Genomic DNA, 14,983 nt, shown 5'->3' with positions numbered 1-14,983 from the left:
TGTATGTGTGTGTGTCTCTGCAGAGATGATATCATACATGTCATATTTAGGATCTATGTTCATAAGATTATGGGAAAGTGCACTTTTAAGAGAGATTGGACAAAGGATCCATGCCATGAAATAGGACTCTCCATGAGACAGAGGTGGCGAGCCCACATCTCATCACCTCGGCTGATTCTCCTCCACAGACCAGCTGCAGCATCCACTCAGCAAGCTACAGGTAAAGAGGGTGCTGAACGGTGTTCTTTCTTCCACAGAATAACTTTACATGTTTTTTTCTTTTAAGCTGTTTAATTCCATTGATTAATTTTTAAAAAGTTCATAGCTCCACATCCACACACAGTTATGAAAACAGCATGTCAAGAGCTAGCAATCTTGCCTAATTAAGGAAACTTGAAGGAACATCCAGTTTCTTTTTGGAAATGAGACTGCTTCTTTCCAAGCTGGAAGCTATCTATTAACCAGACTAAGTGGAGAGGAGGAAAAAATCTAAGACAACAATGGCCCTTTTAGGAGGTAGGTCCATAAGTTTCTCAGTCCCGAGGACATTGGTATATGGAGTAATATTGCCTCAACGCGTAACCATTTTATATCCTTCATGTTGTTATACAACCGAGAATGGGATGAGTAAAGGAAGAGATGCCACTCTGATATGACAAAAGAAATATTTCTCAAGATCCATGTTTGAGTTCTGTATACATACATATTTGTATGCAATATTATATGGAAACAGGTTTCATTTACATAACCTACAAATGCAAAATACTTAAAAATGTATAATTTTTATATCAAAATGATCATTTCAAATGTCATCTCACTTAAAAGCACTAATTTTGCCTAAAGGTAGTTTTCTTCCCTAATTGGTTTATTACCTAAAATTGATCAGGTCAAGGTATAAATAGAACCACAACAAACATTATAAAACTGACCTGAAATGTTGACAAATCCAATAAGATTGAAATAATTAAATAAGTTCCTATAGTGATAAGTAAAAGCAAAATTCTCAACCAACTGAAATGCAGTCGTGGACTCTTAAATTTGTAAGATTGTATTATTCAAAAAGCAAAAAGCACAAGAAATCTTTTAAAAAGGGAAGGGGGCATGGACATCCCTTGTAACATATACTTGATATCACAGGATCCTAAATCTGCTCCACTATTTTTCATATGTGGAAACCGAAGACCCAAGAGAGGTCAGAACATCACATAATCAAGGGCCTGGGTCTCCTGACTTCCAGGCCAATGCCCTTGGTGCATAATTGTGCCTAACATTTGGCAAGGGTTCAACACAAGCTTGTCTCTTCTCCCAGAGTGCTCTGCTTTGCCACCTTCATGTGTACCCACACTGAACGAAGAAGCTCCTCTTCTCTCTTCTCATCCCACGAACAAGAGGTCACTTTTATATCAGAGTATGACAAACAAGGCCAAAGTAATGATTTCTTTAATAATACATAAAGTTTATTAATAATTAATGGCTATCAAATTGCAAGACTTTGGCAACAATATTTTCCTAATGAGCAAATAAAAGTTTGTGCATGTAAGAGTCCATAATATTTGACTTCCCATCCTATAACAAGAAAATATTTATAAATAACATAACATTGGACCCTTTCTTACTTATATGTGAATATGTATAAATATTTATAAAAAATAAAATTCTCCTTTAACTCGTACCACATTGTTCCTTTTCTGTTTTGAAATAGCAAGCATCACCTCAAATAAGAAAATAAATGTGTAAGCACTTAATGGTAAATGGTGTTATCTGTTTTGATTAGTCTTTGTTAAAGTGAGGGCATCAGAGTACAGTACAACAGCGTGTGTGTGTATGTGTGTGTGGGCGCGCGCGCAGGGGAGGTTGCTGGGGGGATGGGGGGGAGGGATTGCTGGGCTGGGGTGGGGCTAGATGCTATGGAACGAGACCAATACTGACTAGGACACCAGCTGAAACCCAGTCCGAGTCACGATCAAGGTCTGTGCTAAGAAAGCCAAAACAGAGGAAGAGACAGGGCTGATACTCAAGGACGGCAGAGTAGGGACAGAGTGTACAAGTAAGTAGAAAATGAAAACCAATCATACCTCTAAAGTAAAAGGCCATAAACCCGTCCCGGTGGACTCAGTGAGCAGTCACAGGCAGGAACTATATCTGCTAACGTGCACAGTTTTGTTCTGATGGATTTCTGCACAACTGAGCTTTTGTTAGGGCGGTCTAAGGTCAAGCTCTTCTTAAAAAAGCCCACCCCTTCATTTCCCAGGATATCTGCACATATTCCAGAACAGTCCATAAAACATTTCAAGGAAGGTCAATTCACTCTCCACCTCCTGAGCAGAAGCCTATAAAACAAATCAAATAACTCAAAATAGCCACTGATCTGTAAATTTTCGTATTTATGGCAAATATTTACTTCTCTGTAACTTATAAAACAAATTAACCACAAATTCATTCTATCAACATCATAAAGACCAATGAGCCCAATAGAGATCATAGTGTACAGAACACAGAACTACGAGTGGAGGGCACAACTAGGAATCAAGTCTGTACCGTATTAAAGAAACATTAGCATCAAAATAAATCAGCTCTGTTAGTTTGTATCAAGTCTATTTGATGGTTCAGGCACACTGAATAAAGATTTCAGAAATCCTAAGTTCTCTTGTCAATACCTGTTTACCTTGGCCAGACTCAGATATAAATATGCTAAAGAATCACAGTATGCAAGATAAATTCAACCTATGCTTTAAGCTAGGTTCACTTCAGTTCAGAGAATATTAGAAACCACACGCATCACAGTAGGTGCCTTAAACTGGACAGCAGCAACATACCTTGTTATCAGGTCATCCTGAGTGATGAAGACCTGAGTTCGATGCTTACTCTAACTCTGCCTCTTGATTCGCCTGCTGACCTGTGTCTGTCTCCCTTTACCCTATTGTATGGGTGGGCCCATACAATAGTCCTGAAATTCAGCCCACTTGGCTGGACCCTGAAAATATGTCCAGACTTTGTGAAACCCTTCTCGGGACTAGATCTGCCTGTGTCCTCTACTTACCTACTGGCTAGAATTCATCCTTGGATTTATATCAGCCCAGATCCAAAATGGCTCCATGGTACCACCCACCTGACTCCACCTGCCACAGAAAAAACCCAGAGGTGTTGGTACCAGTCTAGACTGGTCTCAATTTCAACTCACTTTCTGCGATGTTATGATCTGGATTAGGGCTCAGCCCTATAGTCAGTAAGTGTCCCCTAGACCCTGACCATTCCAGGTTACTGCTCCTACATCAGTCAACCCATTTAGGGTCCCAGCATGTTTCAAATGACCCTTCAAGATATTTTTGAGAAAACTCAATAGCACTAGACCACATATTGTCATATAATTAATCCTGAATTTGACTATGAGAAGGCATGTTACAAAAGCAAACAGGTTGAAAAAATGTATTCAGTCACTTGGGGAGACTGCTGAAAATCAAATTTCAATAGATGCTATCTATTCCACACTATTTCACTTGTTGAATGCTAAGATTTCTTTCCCCTTAAGTGGTAGCTGGCTCAAAGCCACCATCCCCATTAGCTACATAGTTGGTGAGAAACAGTGGAAATTTTTTGTCTGCTTATCTAGAAATCCTGCTCTCCCTTAGCTAGTCATTTGTGAGTCAATGTTTTTTTATTCAACTATTGCAAAAGTCCTTTGTTTCAATGATAGAAAAGAATTTTCTAAATCCTGTTCAGTGTTACACCTCTAAACTAGAACTTATTAGACTATTTTTATTTGGAAATCCATAAAGCTAAATTCAGTTGGAATGTAAGTTTTAATGTTACAGTGAACTCCACATAGGGCTCTATTGCTAATGTTTCATCAACATCTCTCAAGAAAGGATCCAGACTAGTTCACACGGCAAAGTAGAAAGAACAGCAGCTTTGACCAATATGTGGTCTGCATATGAATCCTGGCTTTAGCACTCACTTTATAATTTAAATTACTATATAGGTTAAATTCATCCATGTGTCCATCCAATCACTTATTCATTCAACTAACATTTGAATGGATACCTACCATGTCCCAGGCAATTTGCAGGCACTCAGGGATAAAACATGAACAAAAGAGAAAAAATTGCAGCTTTTTTGGTGCTTACATCCTAGGGAGTCAAACAGACAATAAATAAGTGAACAAGTAAAATACTTGGCATGCCAGATGGTGATAAGTGCTATGAGAAAATGTGCAGGAAAGGAGATTAGAGAGACTGGGGTGGGGGAGGAAGCCCCACTGCTAAGGTGAGATTTGTACAGAGACCCCACCGACCTGAGAGAAGGAAGCCTAAGTGAATCTGGGAGATGGACATTCCAGGGGGTGGATGTGCACAGGTCCCAAGGCAGGAGAGTGCTTTGAGTGTCTGAAAACAGCAAGGAGGCTGCAGAAGAGTGAGAGAGGAAAGGGACTCCACGCTGAGGTCAGAGGGAGTGGTGACACTGATGACATCGAGCCCTGTAGACGGAAGAAGACTTGGGCTCTTACTGTCAGTCAGATGAGAAGCCACTGGAGGGTCAGAGCAGAGCCGCATCACTGATGCCAGTTTTCAAAAGACTCACTCTGGCTGCTGTGTGAAGAAAGGCACGTGAAGGGGTGTGGGGAACACACAGGAAGATTACTCCAAGCCTGGGCCACTAATCAGAGTGAAAATGGCGGGGGGGGGGGGGGGTGGGGGGGGGCGTGAGGACTGGCTAAAGTAGGGATGTATTTTGAAGATACAGCCAACATATTTTGCTCATGGACTGGATTTTAAACAAAAGTTACTTATCACGGAGCCCAAAACTTAAGAAATTATGATAAAGTCTAACTCCTCCTACATTTATGCATGCTGGTGTGTAGACCTTGGACATGAATGCTGCACAGAGGACCCTGAACATGCATTTTAAGAGAAGGTCTTCCAATCTTCCAAGGAAGACTTGAGAAATGAAGCACTGGATAAGCACAGAGAACAGAGGCCCAGGCTACCTGAAGGATCCACGCTGTGGAAATGGGAAGACAGGAATTAGGGTGACCTTGAAAACAATTTCGGTCAAATACGCCCACGCTCTTTCAAATGGCACCAGTCCTAAGCAAAAGATGTCTATGCTCAAAGGGTAGAGGCAGAAGAAGAACCATTCCTGTATCCAGAGGACCCGTCCAAGACTAATGTGGCAAAAAAAGACATGAGATCATACAACTGCTGCTTTGCTTTTAACTTCTGTTTGTCTGTGTGCATAACCACAATCCCTCCGGTAAACAGAAAGGGTGTGGAAGGAACTTCTGTCCACGCTTGAACACAGTAAGCTTATGTACACTCTTAACATCAGTGACAATTTTTGTAACCTCTTTAGTAGCTATGTCAAATTCTGATATTGTGACTTAATACTCCTTTCTCTTTTAAGTCTCTGCCACCACCTTATATAACCTCTATCCACCAATCCCAAGATCAATCTTCCAAACTTGCTTGCTGGTTTCAGCAACTATTTTACACACCTCTGTAATCCATCATTGGCCATCATCGCTGATGATTCAGCATCACGTTACTAGCCCTTCTGCCCTCTGGAAGCACAGTCCTCCACTGCCCTAAGTCAGTGACCTCGCAGGTCTTCTCCACCTTAGCCACCTATGAACACCTACTACCTACTACCTACATCATAATTTATTTTTAATCAACCTAGCAAAGCTTGATCTCTCAGTGGGCTCTCTCTAAATACAAGCTCTTCTCTTTTTACCACTTCAAAAACCAAATGTCTCCTGAACATTCTGCCATAACTAGGGGCCATAGGCCCCTTCCGGGTGTCATGTTTCATTAGATAGCCAAGAATCCGTGATCATCCTTTTAGAGGATAATCTTACCAATAAGCAAGAATGACTTTTTCCTCTGCATTTCTCTTTCATATTTCCATTTCCTTTCCATGGATGATCTCTGCTTTGCAGACACACATAATCATATTTCCCCAATTCTGGAAACAAACAAATCCGATCTTCTCCCATTGATGGCTGTTGTACCACCTCTGGCCATGAAAGCCAGCCTGACCCAACTGCCACCATCACACCCCTGCTGGTCTCCAGGGGCAGGCAGCAAACACACTAGTGTCCACAGCAACTGCTCAGACACTCTGAAGCTACAGCTCCACTCATTCCACCAGCTCTTGGACTGAATATCTGAACTTGTCTGCTTTAGAGACCTAACAAAATTGAACTGGGTCCATCCTGACGGACTTCACTACCTTGTGCTGCTTCAGCTGGGGTCCAAAGAACAGTCTCTTTTCTTGGCCACCAGCTAAACAGACTATCCAAACTCTCCCCCAATGATGATTTCATCTGCAATGACTTGTGCAAAGACATACAAGTCTGTGGTCCAGTCTGCACAGAATCCAGCTCCCCTGATGCCCAGCACAATATCCTCTTGATATCCCTTCCTTACCATAACCTGCATTCCCAGCATTGATTTCAGCCCCTAATAAGGTCTTCTGACAGTGACAAAAATGACTATGACAATCGATTCATAAGAGACAAGTGATGCCCAGAAGACACCATCTTCTTCACAGGATACACACGATTCTTAAGGATTTGTATTTTTAGTACATATTACACCTGCCTATTTCTGAGATGAGAAAAAAATAAGGAATTGGTGCTCATCTTCTAAATTTTATTGTGTCTGTGTGCATGCGTACACTTGTTCTTGGTTTTCGCAAGAAGAGAACTGTTTCCTCTTTGATATCCATCCTGCCAAAGGTAAGTCAAACACTGCCAAGTACAAGTGCTATAATGTTTCCTAAGAAATTATTTTAAGGGACAAATGGGGCACTGACTAAAAGTACAACACAATCAAAGTGTTGCCTCAGGGGCCACGGTCTTATGTTAAATTATCTATCATTTGATGATAGATATGGCTTTCATAGAGCCTAAATGGTTATGACATCTGACGTTAAAAATAAAAGGTTTACTTTTAATGAATTGCTGTCAAGGTAAATTAAGTAGAGAACTTCCTGACAGAACCATCCTGGAATATAAATACACATTTGGGTGAAGTGAAAGAAACCATCTAGTTACCTCTTGTTGAATAAATACAGTAAAATATACATGGACAGTACAAGTAATAAATTCATTCACTACAGAAGACTCAAATATAATTTGAGTTTAAAATGAGCAGGGATTATCTACATCATATGCTAGTAAAATTATAGATGACACTGTTTTCCCCTTAACTCATTAGAACTGTTTGAATGTCTCTAAAATGAATATCTGTTACTTGTGGTAGAAATACTTTAGAAGATTTTTTTTTGGCTAATGACTAGATAGTCAGCCCACTGAATAAGCTCTAAAGTAAGTATTTGGCTTTTTCTAATCCCTACATAGAATTAATGTTAATTTTTATATTTGGAGAAATTCTAAAAAAAATATTCGCTTATATAATATTTTTACATAGCATAGCTTCAATAGAGAATAAACAGTACAGAAAAGTGCTTGTAAAAATTTTACCAATGAAAAGAATTTATTATTTAACCATCTGGAAACTTTTAAGTGAGAGAAATTATGGGCATATACCAAATTAGTGCTATTTTGTGCAAAAGAAATGCACTATAGTACTCTCTAAAGGTCTGTTTTTCCAGCCAAACTATATTTAACTATCCCATACAATCAAATGATACATTTTCCCTTTAATTTCTGAAAATACGTCAGACCCATGATATCTAAAGCCAAACCTTGGATCTTTCTTCCCAAACCTGTCCACTTTCAGAGTTCGGACCCTGCATGTCTGACACCAACACGCTTCCAGCTCTGTAAGTCAGAGACCTAGGAGTCGGCCGCTACACGCCTCTCTGTCTTCCTCCTCCCTAACAGTAGAATACTAAGTGGAGTCATTCTTTACCTCCTAAAATTTATTGATTTCTCACATCTTATGCCTCCCTCTCTCATCACCACCATCCTGGCACACAGCTATCGTATTCTCTGTTCTCAGGTCTATTACGCAGCCTCCTAACTGTTTTCCACAGCTGTGCTTTCTGTGTTGGTTAAGCCGATTTGTTGCAGGTGAGGATCCACCCTAAGCCTCAGACTCTCCGTGGAGGGATACCCGGCTTGAGACTCCTACCACACCACACACAGTTACGCTGCTGACATGATTGTATTCCAGGTGTTCAAGACCTGGAGACTGGGAGATTTGGGGTCCTTGACACTGAGTTGACTTGCTGAATGGGCAAAGGATTAGCCCACCAGCTACAGTTCATCAAGTACCAGAAACCCTATGACCAGATGCACAGTCTGAGTCAAGTAATTACCCAGCTTGCCATCTAATCTCTTCCTCCAAATTTTTATTGTAAAAATTTTCATACAGACAAAAAAATTGAAAGGATAATGCAACAATATTAGATATTCTCCTCCTAGCTTCTACGGCTCTTAATATTTTTCCATATTCACTTATCTTTATTTCTGTTATATTTGTAATTGCTGTTAAATCATTTGGAAGTAGGTTGACATTTCAGCTTTAAACATGTCATCTCCTAAGAACAGGTTCATTATCACACCTACAAAAATTAACAATACCATAAAATCCTCCAATATCCCCAAATGTCCCAAGGAAGTCTTTTTCTTAATAGCTTTTTAAAACCAAAATACAATCAAGATTTTCACAAGTTGTCTTGCTGTTCTATCTCTTTAATCCCTTTTAATATTGAATAGCTTCCCCACCATTTTAACCCATGATACCACGTTTCTGAAACATCTAGGCCAGGAGTCTTATAGAATTTCACACCTTATGGTGTCATTTGGTTGATCCTCCACTCCTTATATTCTCCACAAACTCAGAGTTAGGGCTAGAAGCTCGATCACAGTTAGGTTAAACCATTTCTCCTTTTGCATCAATACCTCCCACGTGAGGCTGGGAACTTCACATCGCTTCACGTCACAAAGCCTGTCACGCCAGGCTGTCCCACCGTTAGTGAAGCTAAATTCACCTCCTTGGTTAAAGTGGTGGCCCCCCACTGGAAAGTTCCATTTCTCCTCTGTAATTAGCACTCAGCCTCTGGGGTGAGATTTTGGTACCACATGAACACACTGGTCCCCAACAAGCATTCATGTAATGGTTTTAGCTTCTTAACGACCCCGCAGTAGGTAATTATATTGGGAATTGCCAAAATGGTGACTTTCTATCACCCCTTCTACTGATAATGGCTGACATTTTTCTATAAAGAAGAGCTTTTCTCTGTTTCACCCTACCCTCAAGTGTCACGATGGATTCATGGATTTTCATTTCTTCCATTCATGCTACAATAAATCACAATCGTTACTTTGTATCCTTTATTACTGCTTCTAACCCATGCTCTACAGTGAAGCCAATGTTATCTTTTCTAAAAGCAAATGTTTTTTCTCAACCTCTCTCTCTCTCACACACACACACCCCCACATTTTAAAATTTTAAGGGCTTCCCATTGCTCTTAGGTTAAAGACAAAAAAAAGAAACCCTTAACTTAGCCTACAGGTGCCTGCGATTCGGCCCTGCTCACCTGGACAGCTTTACTGCACTGAAAGCTTACTTCGCTCTCTGGGTTCCATCTTAAATGCACCAAGCTCCCTCCTCCTACAGAGTGTGCATGCTATTCCCCTATCTAGAATGTTCTCCCCAAGCCCCTCTTCCAATTTAACTCCTATTCATCAGTTTTAGCCTTCAATCAACCACTTCCTCAGAGAAACCTTTTACCTACTTACCTAACTTAGCAGTATTTAAGACAGTTGGGTTTTATATTTGTTGGCATGATTATTTGCTTTATTCTTCTCTTACCAAACTGACCGTAAGCAACATGAGGGCAAGAACAGAATCTGGTTTTTGTTTTTTTTACCAGGCACAGTGCCTGGCACACAGCAGATGTTCAATCAAAATCCCGTTGAATAAATCAACCTGATGGCTGGTGTTACTAATTATTTTTATTTACCTTTAGAACTATTTAGAGACAGAATGGAAATGTCTGTAAAAATATATACACTAGTAATCAAAGTCTCCAGAACTAATTATTGAGTCCATCTACAATTAGCTAAAAAGGAAAAGCAGAGCCCCAAGCATACAAAGGCACTTGGTCGAACCGGTGTTGTAGTTTTTTTTTTTTTAATTAGTTCTTTTTTTTTTAGTGATTTGGATCAACAGAGTGCCTTGAAAAAACAGAAATGCAGAAAGGTTTCTACCAGGTCGTTGGTCCCGTCTAAAAATAACTTTCCTTTCTTTTGTAGAATAAAGAATTCTCTCTTACAACAAACCCACTTTGCCATAGCAAAAGCAATGTAAAACTGTCAGTTAGGGCTTTGACAACATTCTTACTCCTAAAATTAGCTAGAGTATCATTTATTGGCTAGAGCTGTATGTAGCTCAGTTATTGGCTGGATTTTGACAGTTCAGCAATGAAAGCCAATTCTCAACCAAAGATAAATGTAACATAAAATATTCTCTATATAGGCACTATTTCTAATGTTTATGCTAATACTCATCAAGACCTTCAGAATACAGAACAGATCCTTAATAAAATGAACCTTAATAAAATGGGCTAGTTATTTTATAAAGAACTTGGTGGAGGCCACCAGGGTTTTTTTTTTCCTTGCTAAGAGTGATCAAATAGATAGACTGGCAAATGCTCACTCACGTAGGAAAACTACAGAAACACAATACAACTTCCAGCTCGTGCTAAAATGTTCAGCTCCCGGGGCACAGGCCAACCAGACGCATGGTAGCAGGAGAACACATTCAGACAGAGCCTGTTAATCACAATTACTGATACAAGTTGCAGAGACCAGGCCAGAACTAAAAAATCCTGCCCTGGAAGTCTTACTATCACTACTAACCTGCAAGCAACCAGATCATGTTGAAAGAAATGTTCCATTCTGGACTGGACTATTTTAAATCTCTGGTTGCAAAACACTCATGTGGGGACCTCTTCTCTTAGACCCAAGGAGCATTAGGCGATAGTTACATGAATTCTCTCCCTATGAGCCCTCCAGGCATATCATGGACAAGTTAGATTTGTAAAACCAGAAAGAAAAAAGGATGCTTTGCTTTTAGCACATGCATCTGCTAATTCAAATTTGTGTCATATTATAAGTTGAAAGCTATTAATCGGGGTAGGAAATATCCTTCCCAAAGACTGGCTCATTGTTACAGAGCTAAACCACAAACTGTGTTGTAAAATTGCACTGTCGTTTCTTCTGCTCTGACTTTTTAATTACACTAAGTGGTCAAGATTGAGAGATAGCTGAGAACAGTGGAATTTTACCAATTAAAGAGAAAGAGTTCTTTAGTGGATATGCATAGCCACCAGTAAAATTGCTAATCATAAAGGAATTTTTTCAGAAAGCAAGATAGTTTTATTATCTGCCAAACTTTTGTCATTACATGGTAATAACACTCAAAATACAAGTACAAACTAATTCAATTATAGAATGTGATATTACTCACCACAATTATCATGTTATCTATTTTCCCTTTTCTATACGTTCATCACTATTCTAATATATTAAGACTGGTGTTCTTGCTATCAAAATTGGTAGAAAATAAAGGGAAAAAAGAATCACGGAGGTTATCTGGTGTTAGACACTGCTATGGCTAAAATACTGAGCCAGCAGTCTCAGTTTTCACACAGTATTCTTAATAAATGCTTAAAGAGTAAATTAGAAAAATGTTCAATTTCTTCTATGAAGCAAATATCGAGAGACTATCACACAGAAGTACTATGTCTTAGTCAATCAGTAAGCAACTATTTATTATTTCCTAGAGGTTAAGAAGCACCACAAAGAGTTAGAGTAACATTGTATGGTCATCTCTTTCAATTTTCTTTCTGATGCTTAAATCCCCTTGCTGGAGGAGGCAAATTCTAAACACTTACACAATGTTATATGTCGATTATATCTCAATAAATCTGGGAGAAAAGGGTGACATTTTCATACCTTAAAATTAGGATTTTAACTCAAATTACTTTGTTAAAGTATTTTCTATCTTTGACATCTTCAAAATACTTTAAAAACTGAAAATTACTTCAACAAAATAATGTGTGCACACTGAAAATGCATAGATTTGGAATTCAAATCTGAAAGTATTGATCAATTATTCTCTCTGTAGGTTCTGAAATAAAAATCAAGCCAGCTTCTTGGCTGATGGCATTGCGAGGACTCAGCATGGCTGTATAAAAAGCACTGTCACAGTAAAGTAGGTCCTTTCTTAGAAATGGAACAGCAAAGCCTTTCATTTATTATTCATGGTGCCTTGTGCCCATGTCAACTCCTGATTAATAATTAAAATTAATCTCATTACAGAAGATTTCATTACAGGATAATTTAATTAAATGATGAATTGGCTCCCAGATGTTACCTTCTGTGCCATCTTTTAAATAATGCTGCTGATGACACAAGGATTCACTGGGTATCAGTCGGGCCTTAAGAAAATGAATTATTGATGGAGTTCTGCCATTCTGCCAGCAATAAACGATACTGATCACACCTAAGCATTATCCTTCTCCAAAATCACATTTTTCCAAGATTTCTGATATTTTCAGTTTGTAAGGTCTGTTGGAAATTTAGGGCCATCATTTTGTCGGCCATAAAAATGTATCCATTTGGTGAAAATTTTAATTCATAGAACCTATTGATTTTATAGGATAAATATACAAAGGGTCTCAGAAGTAAAAATCTAAAATTTCAACTTCAAAATAACAATGGGGAGGAATGTATTAATCATTAATTTTTTCATTTCTGGTGCAAAACAGAGTTCGATTATACAAAATAACCCAACAGCCCTAGGAAGGAAACCAGAATTTTGATTTTTTTATATGAAGTAACCAGTAAAAAGAGTCTTAAAAAGTCAATGTATTTTTTTTTTTAATTTGCCATTAACGAACATAAATCAGTTTTCAATGCTTCCAGTTACCACACACTTCACTGTTAGAAAGACACTGCTCTCTCTGTGCTAGGCACAAGATGCATATCCTGATAAATCAGCACAAGAAAAAATGAAGCCCACTAAACCGGACTTCTAAGGGGTGAAAACATTTAGGGGGCATTTCTTTATTTACTTGGGAAAAATCTGGGCTTTTCTGAACGCCACAGTGCATGACAAAATCTAGGACATTCCAAAAGTTATCAGCTAAACAGATAGGTTTTAATTATTATATTTGGCTTGTTTTAAGGATTCTGATGCAAAATAAAAAGATATTTATATATTAAAATCTCACTCTAAGACCGTAATTTTGATTTTTGTTATTTCTACTAGCAGAGGGAAGATTTCTCTAAATGGGATTTAAAAAATCAAGTTAGAAAATGTGACATCGTCTTCCCATAAAGAAACATATTGCTTCAGTAGTGTCTGAAAAAAGGAAAACTCATTGTAGTTAACTGAGGGAGTAATTGATAATTACAGAGCATTCAACTGTATTGCCGTATCTTTCACATACCATATTCATTGGCTAATCAGCAATAGAAAGCAAAGAATCACAGCATCTCAGAGGTAGAATGTATCTTAGAAGGCACCTGGGCTACACTCTATCCAATGTGTGGATTCCTCAAACATCTAACAAGGAGACACTCCTGACTTGAGTATCTCTACCAGTGCGACACTCACACCTTTTCTAGGCAGCTCGTTTCATTTTTAGTTAGCTGACAGAATTAGAAAGTTCTTACAGAGGTCTTTTCTGAATCACTTGCAATTTTCCACTCTCTTTCTTCCCTTTTTTTTTGGTAAGGAAGATGAACCCTGAGCTAACACCTGTTGCCAATTTGGCTCTTTTTGCTCGAGGAAGATTGTTGCTGAGCTAACATCTGTGTCAATCTTCCTCTATTTTGTGTTATGTGGGATGCCACCAAAGCGTGGCTGGAGGAGTAGTGCTATGTCCACATCTGGAATCTGAACCCGGGAATCCCAGGCCACTGCAGTGGAGCATGCAAACCAATAAGTCACTGGGCTGACCCCTCTTTCTTCCCTTTTTCTCTCCTGCACACTGTACCGTTTTCATTAAATGGCCAAGCTGAGCCACCTTCCTTGGATAGCTCTTGTTCATTCCACTGCATTCTGGGCTCCTTCTCTGACAAATCATGTCTTTTCTCCTTTAAAGTTGAACCCAAATGTACCACCTTCAGAGTTCTTTGACATCATGCTACCATCCCCTTCCACAAAGAATCCTTATCAGCCCATATGTGGTCTGTACCATGTGGATATATTTGCAGCTATATACGTTACTACAATGGCAGGTCTCAAGCAAATAAGACACAGAGAATTTGTGGGAAAACAACAGGCATTTTGAGAAATACCAAGTATTTAATTCTATCAATATAAACTCAGAATAGTTTTACAAGAAGACATTATGACTACATATACAATGTGAAATCAGTCATGAACATACACAGTTCTCACAAAAACAATTAAATGAACAACTCAACCAAGACTGGATGCTTCTGAGATTTTTCTATTAACTGATGTTTTGTGACTTGTTCTTTCATAGTGGACAGGCTAAGTTTTCCAAAACTATTAAAAGAATTTTTTTGGAGCCAGCCTAATCGCATAGTGGTTAAGTTCACTGCTCTGCTTCAGTAGCCTGGGTTCGCCAGTTCAGTTCAGATGTAGGCGCAGACCAACATACCCTTCCTCAGGCCATGTGGCAGTGTCCCACACAGAAGAACCAGAAGGACCTACAACTATGTACTGGGGCTTTGGGAAGGAAAATAAAAATTTCTGGGAATTGGCAAAAAATTATCATTCAATTTAAAATTCTCAGCTAGAATCTCAGCTCTTTCCTGAGGGCTTGCATTGCCATTTTTTGGCATTCCTCTTTAGTGTCCGTACACATTTTGTAGTAGTTACTCCATAAGGTATGGGCTCTAGACTGGAAATGGACTTGCTAGCACATAATAAGACTCTTCGGGTGGATATTATTTACATTGGGAAAATAGACAAGGGAAAAAAATCAGCTCAAAAACGTTTTAAAACTTTGAAAAGTTTGGATGGTATAAACA

General features: G+C 38.9%; 1 protein-coding gene and 1 long non-coding RNA gene across 24 annotated transcripts in view; both read right to left on the bottom strand.

Moving 5' to 3' along the window:
- The window catches only part of EYA4 (EYA transcriptional coactivator and phosphatase 4), a 294,223-nt gene that overhangs the window by 156,044 nt on the left and 123,196 nt on the right, over nucleotides 1-14,983 (bottom strand). The window lies entirely within an intron of this gene.
- LOC139041772 (uncharacterized) lies at nucleotides 1,478-4,116 on the bottom strand. The gene is made up of 3 exons (XR_011497638.1): nucleotides 4,046-4,116; nucleotides 3,041-3,119; nucleotides 1,478-2,330 (listed from the first exon to the last, which is right to left on the bottom strand). It is a non-coding gene; the product is annotated as an uncharacterized lncRNA (long non-coding RNA).

Source organism: Equus asinus, chromosome 24 (assembly GCF_041296235.1).
Source record: "Equus asinus isolate D_3611 breed Donkey chromosome 24, EquAss-T2T_v2, whole genome shotgun sequence".
In the NCBI taxonomy this organism is placed as follows: domain Eukaryota; kingdom Metazoa; phylum Chordata; class Mammalia; order Perissodactyla; family Equidae; genus Equus; species Equus asinus.
Note: the sequence above shows the minus strand (reverse complement) of the source record. Positions and strands in the feature narration are given on the sequence as shown.